The sequence below is a fragment of the Alligator sinensis genome, unplaced genomic scaffold (genome assembly GCF_000455745.1).
Source record: "Alligator sinensis unplaced genomic scaffold, ASM45574v1 scaffold387_1, whole genome shotgun sequence".
Taxonomy (NCBI): Eukaryota; Metazoa; Chordata; order Crocodylia; family Alligatoridae; genus Alligator; species Alligator sinensis.
Window position 1 is genome coordinate 956,699 of NW_005842196.1, and position 12,969 is coordinate 969,667.

The window sequence follows — 12,969 nt, forward strand, 5'->3', positions numbered from 1 at the left end:
CTAGGTACAGCCGAGCAGAAGAGTGGATACATGGGTATATGGAAGCTACATGGTACACTGCTTCTTAGGGCAAGTGGTTCACCTCCCTGTTTGCCAGAGAAGACCAAAAATGGGTGGGTTAAGAGGTAAGGTTAAGCATGTATGCACACATCATGAAACCGTGAAAGGGGTGGAATGGCTGATGCCAAAAAGGGAAAAACAAAAGCCATGGGAGCTGGTTTATAGATTTAGGCAAAGAAGTGTGGGTAAAGTTTGTGTGTGAAGCTCAGCTCCTCAGTAAAAGCCTAAGTCTTCACGGAGGGTAGTTTAATCTGTGTATAACGATTCCATTGACTAATTCTGTAATGGTGGAATGCACCATTTGAATTTTTGACCTGAGCAGGATTATCCTATACTGGGATACCTTGCCATACTGTGTGAATCTTTAGTTTGTAGGGAAGACTCCAAACTAGGACAGTCACTTAGCACATATAACAAAAACTCCCCCGAGTTTGAACACAGTTTCAACCAAAAAACAATAAATCAACTCTATGTTCACTAGAAATAAAGCTCCAATTCTCCCAGAGGTTCGTGAACCTCAGCAAATCTGACCTTTCCTTTCTGGTTTGCAATGAAACTCAAGCCAAACCAGTTTCACATTGTTTGGACTCTCCTGATGAGAGTTTTCACAGCTCTTATTGCTGCTCCTGACATGTTCTGCAATCGTGCCCTCACTGAAATTTATATGGGTTTATTCTCTTCACATGCTCCTGCCTTGCCCTTTTTTTTTTTTTGTTGTTTTTAAATAGCTGGCAGAAAACATATTGAGTAGAAAGTCAGTGGGAAGTCACAGCTATTGTATCAATGGTTTATTTCTTTACCTGTTGAGAAGTCCTTTTGTGATCCCATTGAAGAAGAATATGCATGTAGTGACATTTAATCGCCAGCATGGCATCTCTTGAATGAAAAGACAGGCAGCAGGAACATAGATGCAATGTTAAGATTATTTTTGCTATGGTCCAGTCAAGATGTTGACACTTTGGGTATGAAAGGCAACATGTATTTTTCTCTTGGCGGTTTCTGTTAAAATTAAATGTTTTATATCAGGCAAAAAACTAATAACAAACCAGCTTCTCCCTCAGTGGGAGGAAAGTAACAAATATGGAGTATTGCAAAAGCCGAGTTCAAAATTACTATTCCCAATGATGTAATAAATTTAGAGAGATTTGCTTATAGACCTTGGATGAAATACTAAAAGGTGCTGCTGGCAGTGGTAGATTCCAAAGGGAAAAAAACAAAAGCAAAAAGTAACATTTAAAAACATAGCCTGGCCTGTCAACATTTTCGTTATCATGTAATACCTTAAGGACATAACTTACAGCTCCAGTTTTCAAAGCACAAACTCATTGCTTTTTCAAATCATAAGAAAGTAAATGGGTAATAAGGATATCCAGCCATCACTGCACTTTTAAGCCAAAATAGTAAGATATGTTTTTTTCAAATAGCTTTGAAAAGGGCAAACAAACAAAAAACCACCCCTCTCATTGCTATCACTTCACATTGGCTGAAGGATAAAACCAAGGGGGCTTCCTTGAGAACTGGGAAACTGTCCAAAGTTGTGGTTCAAGTAGAGCATCAGAGATTTGCTGGTACCCTTTTAATTAAAGCTAGCAATTCAGAAGGAACCATCCATAGCTAGAGTCTGCGACTCCAGCTGGGAATCAAAGATAGTAACAATCAGGGCTGTGCGAAATTTCATCAGCCATTTTGTTTAGACACTGTTTCAACAAATTTCAAGGTTGAAACAGCAAAATTGGAAAGAAACAAAGGCCATCAAAATAGCCTCGAAACAAAATGAGGCTAGTCAAGACGTTTTGACCATAGGCTGGGGATGGGAAGTCAGTTCAGATGGGCTGGCTTTCCATCCCCAGCACAAGATCTGGCAGGGGATGGGGAGTCAGCCCAGCTGGGTTGATACCCCCATCCCCAACACTAGATCACGCCGGGGGCGGTGAGGCAGCCCAGCTGGGCTGCTTTCCCATCCATGGCACTAGATCATGCAGGGGGGCAGCCCAGTTGGGCTGCTTTCCCACCCCCCCCACTCCCCCCACCCTTGCATGATCTAGCACTGCAGATGAGAAAGCAGCCCAGCTGGACTTCCCCCTGCACCAGTGCGATCTAGCGCTGGGGATGGGAAGTCAGCCCAGCTGGGCAGACTTCCCGCCCCCAGTGAAACCTCGAAACAGAAAGGCTGTTTCGACAGATCGCAACAGAACAGCTGTTTTGACTTGAAATGAAATTTGATACAAAACACTGTTCTGTCAAACCGCTGAAACTCAAGGCTAAATGGAACAGTGCCATTTTGCACAGCCCTAGTAACAATCAGCAGCAAAGCTTACTGACACAGAGCCCTTAGATACACTAGGGTAATTTGGTATATTAACTGCCTAGTGAAGAGGCTCACAAGCAACCATCAGCCCATTTGGATTAAATATGCTTTGCGCAAGACTAGCCCCCTTCACTCTTTCAGACTCTGCTGGTGCAGCCCCAGAATGAATGGGAATCATGGACCTAATAATTACCAAGATCCTCCCAGTGCAGTCCTCCACTGCATAGTTGACCTGTCTCACCTACTTTAAGAGGAAGCCATATTTTCAGGTAGCATCTTACTGGTAAAGAGAGCACTACACACGTCCTGGAATTCATCTGCATGCTAATCTGGCCAGTAGTAACACAGCAGTTTCCTATGGCCAGTCCAATCCTAACAGATTTCTCAAAGTAAGTCTTCCTGACTGCATACTACCTGTCAGCCAAAATTAGACATATGGGCATTGACAACCATAGGGATGACATAGAAAAGCAGCTGTAACTGTACTTAACAAGAATCATATCATCACAATCTATGATCAGTACAAGTACCTTGCCAAGCAGGGTGCCCTTTGGTCCAACAAGCAGTGCTGAAGAAAGATTAATGAGTATACCATCCAGTCTTGCAAAGAACAGGACAATGATTTCTGGGGTCAGGTGAAAAACTTACCAATTTATAGAGGAGCTGGACTAACTACTCACCAGTCACCTTCCACAGAACTTGATGTGCTGCTGAAGAGAATTAGTTGGCTTTTTAAATGTTCCCCTTACACCAATAGTCATCCAGCTGGGGCCAGGGGGTGCTAGCACAAGCAGCAAACTGGTAAGTTGTACCGGGTGCTTAGAGTGGTCAAAGTGTCCTGGGGTCACACACCTTGGGGGCATAAGGGAGTATTGGTTTGAGGCCAGCACTACCCCCATGCCTAGCAGAGTTCTGGAGGGTTGAAAGTTTGCTCATGGAAGAAAGGAGTGGGAAGGCTAGGAATAGTGCACCCTGGGATGCTAGAGGAATGACAAATCAAAGGTAACCCTCACTTGAATTGGCAGAACTTTAAACTATTTAAAATATTTAAAGGGTACGTAGCACAGGTTAACACCCTATAATGCATTCATTCTGGTGCACAATAACCACACCCCACAACAGAACCATCACCATTCTTGGATCTTATACCTGCACCTCCAGAAATACTCTCATCCAGTGCACCAAATGCCCTGATGGAAAATATGTAGGAGAAACCAAACAACAACTGTGCCCCAGAATGATAGATTTTCGGTGTGGACAAAAATACCCAACTACCTGTGGGACCACACTTCTCACAAGACAAATCACTCCCTCTGTTCTCTCAGTTCTAATTCTCAAACAGAACTTACAAAACACCTTTCGTAGACAAGCCTACAAACTTCACTTCATAAATCTACGGGATCCAAAAATCATGGATTCAATATAGACATTGGATTTATGACGCATTACAACCTGCCTGACATCTGATTCACCAGATACATGCCAGACCTGACCTCTTACACTTTTCTTCCTCCCCCCCACTTCCTCCTCTCCCCTTCTTTCCTGCCCTTTGTCTTCCTAATTTCCACCTACTTACATTTTCACAGTCAGCCTCTTTTCTACCTAGAATTATTACTACTATAGAATAAACTCTCTCTTACTCAACTTTGGGTTTATTTCCCCCCCCCCTCCTTTCCTTGCTCTATCTTTTGTTTTCCTAATTTCCACCCATTTACATTCTCACTGACATACTGTCACACTTTTAGCTTCTTTCATTCCTTGGTCTCAGAACAGCAGAGACTTTCTATGCCTGAAGAAGGGTGATTGCGCCCAAAAGCTTGCCAAGAACTTTTTTCCAACTACTCAGTTGGTCTAATAAAAGATATCCCATCAACCCAAAGAACCTTGCCTGTTGTTAGATCAGGAATCGGGAGCTATTAGTCTGGTGAACTGGGGCCTTTTCTGCAACACTGCAGGACACTAACCAGGGCGATGGCTCTATTCTCTTCCTGTTGCTCATCCACCATACCCGACTGAGAATCAGAGAATGGGGAATACTACTAGGACCTAAACTGCATTGCAGTGTTACATTGTGCCTATGTAGCAGACATCTATTACTTGGATTTATATTGAAACTCTGGCATTATCTCTAAAATGGATGAGAGACAGATCTTTGTTATAAAAATCCAAACTGCTGTTTCATTGAGCTGCATAGCAGGATGCCCATTATATTTTAAAAGATTTGAGCTTGTGCTGCCTTTATGTAAAACTGGTAAATTCAGATGGGCCAGAATCTTAAAACACCTTTGGCGGCTCCTTCTGTCATGTTGATCTACTGTTTTAATGCCACTCTGCTATCACAACAATGGCTTTGCCTCAAAACAAAAAAAAAAAACAACAAAACAAACAAACAAAAAAAACAACCTGCTCTCAAGTCTATTCCTCTAACCAATTAAATTCTAAGAGCACTGCAACACCAATTTGGATCAAGCTAAAATAAGCTTTGTGTATCAAATATTTAATACCCCAAAAATCTCTTCTTGAGGCTATATCCAGAGCATAATCCTCTGCCTGCCCTGTCATCTCCACAGACAGGTTGGGGTAAATATATTCTTGTCCTAATATACCTCACTTACGTATCAAGATGCTTTTCAGTGGTTAATGCAAGTAAACAGCAGCTGCAATGACTTATTTAAGAGCAGATCAAGAAATCCCAACCTGCTTTGGAAATTTCAAAAGAAGCTGAACGCTACCAATATCCTTCAATAAAGTTAGTTTCTGATGTGGCATCTACCTCAGGGAAACTCCACCCAATTGCCTCAGGGCAGCAATCTGCAGCCTTCAAGCAGGAGTTATGATTCTGTTGGAACTTTGTGGGGGTGGCTCTGCAAGAAGACCTGTCAGTACCAACTTACAGAGCAGACAACTTTTCCACTGAGGAAACTCCTCACAATGCAAGGGTAGATTTTAGACTTTCTCCTCCAACCTTCCAAGAAGCCTTTACGACCCATGCACATTAACTGGAGCAAACAACCATGGCAAGTTAACATACAGAGGTGGGCAATGCCTCATCACAATCCTAAATGGTCTACTTTAAACTAAAAATAAAATTCTTTAATAAGGCTGAAAAACAGGCTAATTGTATAAACCTGCCAATCTGTAGCAAGTGGAAGATGTAAAAGAGAGGTGGAGAAAGCAACTGGCTGTTGTTTAATAGTCTCAACTCGACATAAGTAAAAGGTTTTTTTGGTTGGTTGGGGTTTTTTTTTTTTAATAAAACAGTAGCAACTGACTCAACAGGTTCCTCTTCCAAAGGCAACTTGTCTCCACATAATAGAGTCAGAAGATGGCTCCACTCATGGCTTAACTCCTGAAAACTGATTCTGTGTTAGCCTACTACTGGACTGCTAAGCACACTGTTGAAATGCACAAAAGGTGACAAGCTTGCAGACGGCAAATGCTGTTCCCATATTCTGCCTTGATAGCAGCAAAGAACAAACATGCAAAGCAATGGTGGGGTGGAGATCTCTCAAAGCATTGGGTATATGGAAGGAAGAAACTTGTGGAGCCTACTCAGCAGATAGTTACCCAAATCCATCAGTTTCTTTTCCCTTGACTGAAGCAAGGCACTCAAGAACTTTGCTCCTGAAAAACAGCAGCAGAGACTGGTATTTGCAGAACATGAACTCCACTCCCTTACAGCACCCCATTTGACTCTTGGAAACTGCCTCTTTTCCACCAGACTCCTTCCCCTGGGGGAAGGTCCCTGGATTTCAAGTCTCTCAAAAGGTTACCTTTTGTAGTTTCCACTGGCTAGTTTCTGAAGAGATGGACTCTTGTTGCTATGGTAATAGGAAGCAAAAATCAATGCTTCAAGTACAAGGCTCTGGGAGGAGTGTTGTTCTGAAGTCACTGTTTTATCATGAATCCCAGGTGATTCTGCAGGAAGAGAACAGCAGAATTAACTCACGAGCGGGGAAGCCCCAGACTGGGTGTTACTGGCTATGCATTATTAGTTTTATCACTATTATTAGTGGGGATAGCTGAAAGAACTTGAAAATCCTCATCTACCTCAAAGCTAGGCCCTTGGAAAAACATTTGTGTAGTAAAACAGGTATTAGAGAAATTCCAGTTGAGCCCATATATTTCAAAGAGTTTATTTTTTTCAGTAAGTAGAATGTGTCAGCAAAATAGCCCAATGCCTTGGCCCCAAATGGCCATTTTTTCCCCCAGGTGAGGTTTACAGTGTGGAGGGCAGATGGTTACTTATAAATCAGATTTCTTTCAGGTCGATTTGATAAGCTTAATATTCTGGTCAGGCACCATTCCTTACCAAGCAGCTATCCCAGAGCCTGGGGAAGAAAGGATCATGGGACCCAGTGGAAAAAAAAAATCCTATGACGGAGTTCTAAAGTGTATTTGTAACTTGGAGATAATGTGTGGGCTGTGTTCCAGCTGAGGATGCTCACAAGTAGCCTTCACAGACTGCGGTGAGGCTTATTTATACAGCACCATGGATGGACACGGCATTTTATAATAGATAAAATGTGCGGAACAAATAATAGTCCATGCCCCAGAGAGGTTACAGTCTCCATGTATTATTTTCAGCTTATTTCAATGCAACTATCCATTGCCCTAGGGGAAAATCAATCAGTGCATACCAAAGACATCCCCAGTGCATCAATAAAATCCCTCCCAGCAAAAAGGACTACAGAATCTCCCGTCTTAGCCCATGCAGTTAGAGCTATAGCAGACAAAAGCACAAGGAAAAAGATAGACCTCGCTCTGTTTCCTGAGGGGACAAACTCAGGCACTGCTAGACTGATAAGAGAAGCAAGTTCCAGAGCTAAGGCCCTCTCTCTGAAATGCTTTCCTCCAGCTCCTCACATTTAACCCAGGATCCAGGGGTTCCAGGTCCCATCAGCTGAAGCTCCTGCTGTGAATTCAGTTGCCAGGGAAGGATTAAGTCATCTTGCTCCCACTTACTGTATCGCAGGCCACACACACCCCAAGCTGATTAATGAGGACAAGGACTGGGAAGAGGGAATGTAGGATGTGAATATCATGGCCAGAAGACTGTAATACTGTGCATCCCACTGATCACCATACAGATAATCTGATAGGACAATATATTTTCCTTCAAAGTCACAGATGTCAGGGTCGGAAGGGACTTATTAGATCATTGAATCAGATCCCTGCCCTGGGCAGGAAAGAGTACTGGGGGTCAGATGACCCCAGCCAGGTGTTTGTCCAATCTCCTCTTAAATACCTCCAAGGAAGGGGATAGCACCACCTCCCTTGGAAGCATATTCCATATTTTGGCAACCCACACTGTAAAGAATTTTTTCCTGATGTCCATTCTAAATTTGCTCTCCTTCAGTTTGTGGCCATTGCTTCTAGTTACCCTGATGGTGCCCTGGTAACATCATATCCCCCATTTACTGCTGTCCCCCTCTCCTCCCCTGATGAGTTTATAGGTGGCCACAAGATCACCTCTCAGACTTCTCCTGTGGAGGCTGAAGAGATTCAAGTCCTTCAAATTGGTCCTCAAAGGGTTTTTCTGTAGGCCTTTAACCAGATGGGTGGCCCTCCTCTGAACCCTTTCCAAGTTATCCACATCCCTCCTGAAGTGCGGTGCCCAAAACTGGATGCAGTACTCCAGCTACTGCCTGACCAATGCCGCACAGAGGAGAAGTATCACCTCCCTAGACCTGTTCATGATACATCTGCTAATGCAAGAAAGAGTGCAGTTAGCTTTACTTATTTACTTCATCACATTGGTGACTCATGTTCATTTTGGAGTTGACTATGACTCCGAGATCCCTTCCTGCAGTTGTGCTATTTAGAATGCTACCTCCCAGGTTGTAGGAGTGTTGATGATTCTTCCTCCCCAGATGCAACACATGGCATTTATCCTTGTTAAACTGCATCCTATTCTGTTCTGCCCATTTCCCCGCCCCTTCCAAATCTGCCTGAATTCACTCCCTGCCCTCTAGTTTGTTTACCTCCCCCCCATAGTTTGGTGTGGTCTGCAGACTTGGACAGAGTGCTTTCTACTCCCTCATCCAAGTCACTAATAAGGATATTGAACAGCACTGATCCCAGGACAGAGCCTTGGAGGACTCCACTGCCCACATTTCTCCAGGTAGCAACCAACTCATCCATCACAACTGTCTGGGTGCATCCCATAAGCCAATTTTCCACCCACCGGACTGTGTAATAATTTACATTGCAACTGCTTAGTTTATTTATAAGAATTGGGTGCAACACAGTGTTAAAGCCCTTTTTAAAATCTAAGTAAATAACATCTACCTCTATTTCTTAATCCAAGCATTTTGTGACCCAGTCATAAAAAGAAGCCAGGTTAATCAGGCAGGATCTGCCTGCTATGAACCCATCCAGTCTTAGCTGATGGGACCAGATGACTTAATAGCATGATTTCTCAAGTCTTCTGTCTTCATGAGACAAGTGGATCAAAGGCATGAAAAAAAGATACCATAGCTAATGTTTCTTCCCTCAGTGACATTCAAGGCCCAGGGCATTGAGTCAATGTGTACTCCCATTAGCACCTTGCTTGTTATGGTAGCTGCGAGATCCTGGACTAATCCAAAAGAATCAACATCCACAAAGATATTAAAGCTTAGCTGCCCACAACTTTCAGACATGCTAACTGCAATGCCCCTGGTGAGAAACACTGTCAGAGCAGCTAAACATTCCACGGGGCATTAAAACAGGTTCTATGATGGTCCTCATCCCATACTAACTGTCTCAAGACTTGCATACCATTAGATCAAGTTGTAGACCGGGAGGCTGCCTACCTTAAACCAAGCACAGTGACATCACTTCTTGCAAGCAGGTTCAGATGAGATAAGGAAAAAGATCAAGGTCAGAGTGGAGCTTTGTCAAACTTTGAAGGTCAGGGAACAAGCCTGAACCCGATGTAAAAGAACAGAAGATCCAGAAGGTCAGAAGATGAAGTCAAAGCTGCAAGAGAGAAAGGAGATATTAGAAGCATGTCAAGCATTTAAGTACTACATAATGTGGAATCAGAAAAAAATATGCGCCTTAAACTTTGACTATTTTAATTATAAGATGACATAACCGCTTTGTGGAGAATTGCTGGCTCTGTATAGTAGAACAGATAAGAAAAAGTGTTTGTTCTTTATAACTCCTCTGCAACGGCTTCGCTCACCGCGGCCTTGAAGATAGCAAAAAGTATATACAACTCTGATTTGCAGGTGCAAAAAGGAGGTTTGTGAACTAACCTCGCCTCCCCCATTAGTTCCCATCCTGATTACAGCAAAGAAATAATAAAGTAATATTATAGCCGCTTTTCATGCTAATTTCACTATATGATCACGTGAGTTGTAAGCAACTGTTAAAAAGTATATAAGCCTCCTGATTTTGCTCTTGGGGGGGGGGGACCCCTTCCAAGTGCTTGGGAAATCCATGTCACTTTGGAGTCCCCCCTACAGCTGTAGTTTCTTTTGAATAAAAGCTTCTGCTGACCTGACCCAAAAGTATGCTGCGTGTGTTTCCACGACAATTCCTGGTGCCGTGACTCGGATCCAGAACACAGGCTGAGAAAGGAGGACCGCAGACTGCCCCCCCCCGAACCCCGAGGCGCCAAACTTGAGAGGTAAGAGACCTAATTCAAAATCTCTATTGGGGTTTCGGAGGAGGACTGCCTGTAGGCTCCCAACTTGGCCGTGGTAACTGGATCTGAACCTTGTTAAAACAGGTCAGTCTGAACCTTACTGCCGGCTAAAATTTTCTGTCTGGTAAAGGATCCCATTTTGTGTCTGGTAACGTACGTTTTATTTAGGGAGAAACTGTATGAAGCACCTTCATCCTACAGCACATCGGGCTTGTCGTTAATTAACTAAGGCGGTGTGGGGGAGGAGGTCTGGCTGACTGAATGAATGTGCATGTGTGTGTATTTAGAAATATGAGCCACTGACCAGGTCTGAGACTACGGTTGGGTTCAGCCGCCCCAATTCTGCCTGACAGGGCAGTTTTGAAAGCAAGGGGGCCCAACTGGAACCTCGTGACCCAGTGGACAGGGCTTCCCAGTGATTGAATAAATGTGTGTGTGTGCATTTAGAAAAATGAGCCACTGACCAGGTCTGGGACTAAGGCTGGGTCTAGCCGCCCCGATTCTGCCTAAAAAAGGTAGCGTCGAAAGCAAGGGGGCCCAGCTGAAACCTCGTGACCCAGTGGACAGGGCGTCTGAGTGATTTTGTCTTTTCCAAACCCCTTGTCCCAGTAGCTTCTGCCGAGAGCAGGAGTGAAAGGATTCCTCTTGTGTTTCCCTTCCCATTTCCATTTTATGAGCCGGTGTCGGGTCAGAAGCCTTTTGTCTGGGCAGTGAAAAACTGCGGGGCAAGGCACTGAGCGGCCCGGACATCCTAAATAAGCCTCTCCTACGTCTCCCTGTGTGACTGAAAATGGGAACGAGTCAGTCTAAACAAGTTCCCGTCCCCCCTAAGGGGACTCCGGCGTACTTTATGTACACACACTATTCTCCCGAGGCTTGCAAGTACCTGGATAAGTGGAACTGGTATACTAGGGATGATCCTGTGAAGCATTTTCCACAAGAAGGAACATTTGATCAGGATAAAATAGTGCACTTAAGAGGGGCTTTAGAGTCCCGTGGATCCAAAACACCACAAAACCAGTGGGACGCGTTCTTTTATTGGTATGATGAAATGTCCAAAAGGCGGACAGAATCTCAAACTAGGAGCCTAAAAGACTCTCAAGAAAAATTAAAACAGCAGTTACAAGCTGTTCGGGAGAAATTGGCTGCTCCCCCAAATTACACGCCGGCCACCGCTCCGATGTATCCAGCATTGCCCGGGGCGCCCCCACCACCGGAGCCAGCAGAGGATATCCTTGACCTTTGTTCGAACCCTGCTCTCCTGGGACTCCCACATCAGCAACAACCGGTTCAACATCAGGCTGCAGCCCAGGCTAGTAACTCATTAGCTGAAGCTCCTTCAGTAAATCCATCCACGGAGCTTAATAGTCTGGACTCATCCACCATATCTGCCACTCAATCATCACCAGTGTGGCAATTTACTCCTGGGTCACAACCCACCACAGGTGTATTTAGAAGAATGGGAATAGGCATGGAAAGATCTCCCATCAATCTTAGATCCCGAGCTGCACAAGTTTACCCCCTAAGACAAATGCCAGGCATTGGCACCGATGGACAAAATATAGTAACCGTGCATGCACCCTGGACTCCAGGTGATCTCTACAATTTAACTCAAAAATTCCCCAAAATCAGGGAAGACCCAGAAAAATTTCAGGAAGAATTGCAGACTGTTATAAATTGTTATAATCCAACATGGGCTGACATTAATCAGCTCATGCGATCGATTTTGCCCAAGGAAACTATGCTACGTCTGTATGCTGCCTGTACTTGGCCAGATCAAAACCCAGGGATTGGCCAAGACTTTATTGACAAGAGAAATGCTTTGGTTCAGGCAGTTCTCACAATTTGCCCAAAAAAGGCAGACTGGACCAAAATAAATACCTGTAAACAAAACAAAAATGAACACCCCAGTGACTATTTGGAACGCCTCAAACAGGCATTTGAACGATACTCAGGAATGGATAACCCAGTCGGAAATGCTAAACAAGCAATAGTGGCAGCATTCATCCAGGGACTTAACCCTAAAATTGCTGAGAAAATTCAAACAGTAATTATTGGCTGGGAAACTAAAGATTTGACTGAAGTCCTTGCTGCGGCTAACCATTTTCATAACAAATTGGAACGGTCTAAAGACAATGCCGAGTTTAAGTTAATGGCCTTACAGATTTCTCAGTTGCAGGGTCCAGGTAGAGGAAGGGGACGAGGACGGGGAAGGGGAGGCCCGGGTAGATTCAGGGGAAGAGATAGATCCTTGAGCCCACAAAACCCAGGCTATGGGAACCAATGTCATTATTGCAAGCAAGAAGGACATTGGAAATCAGAATGCCCCAAGCGCCCCGGCCAAGGACCCAGACCCCAGTCCCTGCCCCCACCTCCACTTCCTGTCAATTTTCCCAGTGTTGAATAGGACAGCCTGAGGGACAGTGACATCATCGCTCCTTTGCTTGCTACTGACCAATCTGGTCCGTTTGTTGAATGCCTTATTTCTGGTAAACCTGTCTCCTGTCTTGTCGACACCGGAGCATCCCGCTCCACGCTAAAGGCTGCTGAGTTTCCTTTTCTACCTTATTCTCCTGAAACTATAAATGCTGTCGGTATAGGCGGACAACCTATCCCACATCCCGTCTCTGAACCTGTCTCCATCTCTATTGGCCCTTTGTCTGAAAATCATGCCTTTCTTCTTAGCCCCTGTGCACCTGTCAACCTTCTTGGTAAGGATTTGTTGTGTAAACTGGGATGCGTGATTTATTGTAGCCCAGATGGTGTTTACCTTGAGGTACCAGAACATAGGGAAACTGAGCTTGTGGCTTTGCTAACCCAGGAGTACTCTGAACCTGACACTTCCTACTTGCAAGAGGAACTGTTGGCACGAGTACCTCCACAGCTGTGGTCCACCCATGCAAATGAAGTGGGGCACATGCTGAGTGCTGAACCAGTGCGTATCATCTTGAACCCTGCCAAGCCA

At 44.4% G+C, this 12,969-nt stretch overlaps 1 long non-coding RNA gene across 1 annotated transcript in view; it reads right to left on the minus strand.

The window, feature by feature from the left end:
* Positions 1–5,539: 5,539 nt before the first annotated feature.
* Positions 5,540–12,969, minus strand: part of LOC102375793 — a 25,329-nt gene continuing 17,899 nt past the window's right edge. The window contains exons 4-6 of the long non-coding RNA XR_001358234.1: positions 9,166–9,331; positions 6,142–6,286; positions 5,540–5,992 (exon numbers count right to left, since the gene is read on the minus strand). This is a non-coding gene — a long non-coding RNA (uncharacterized LOC102375793). The remainder of the gene's footprint in view (positions 5,993–6,141; positions 6,287–9,165; positions 9,332–12,969) is intronic.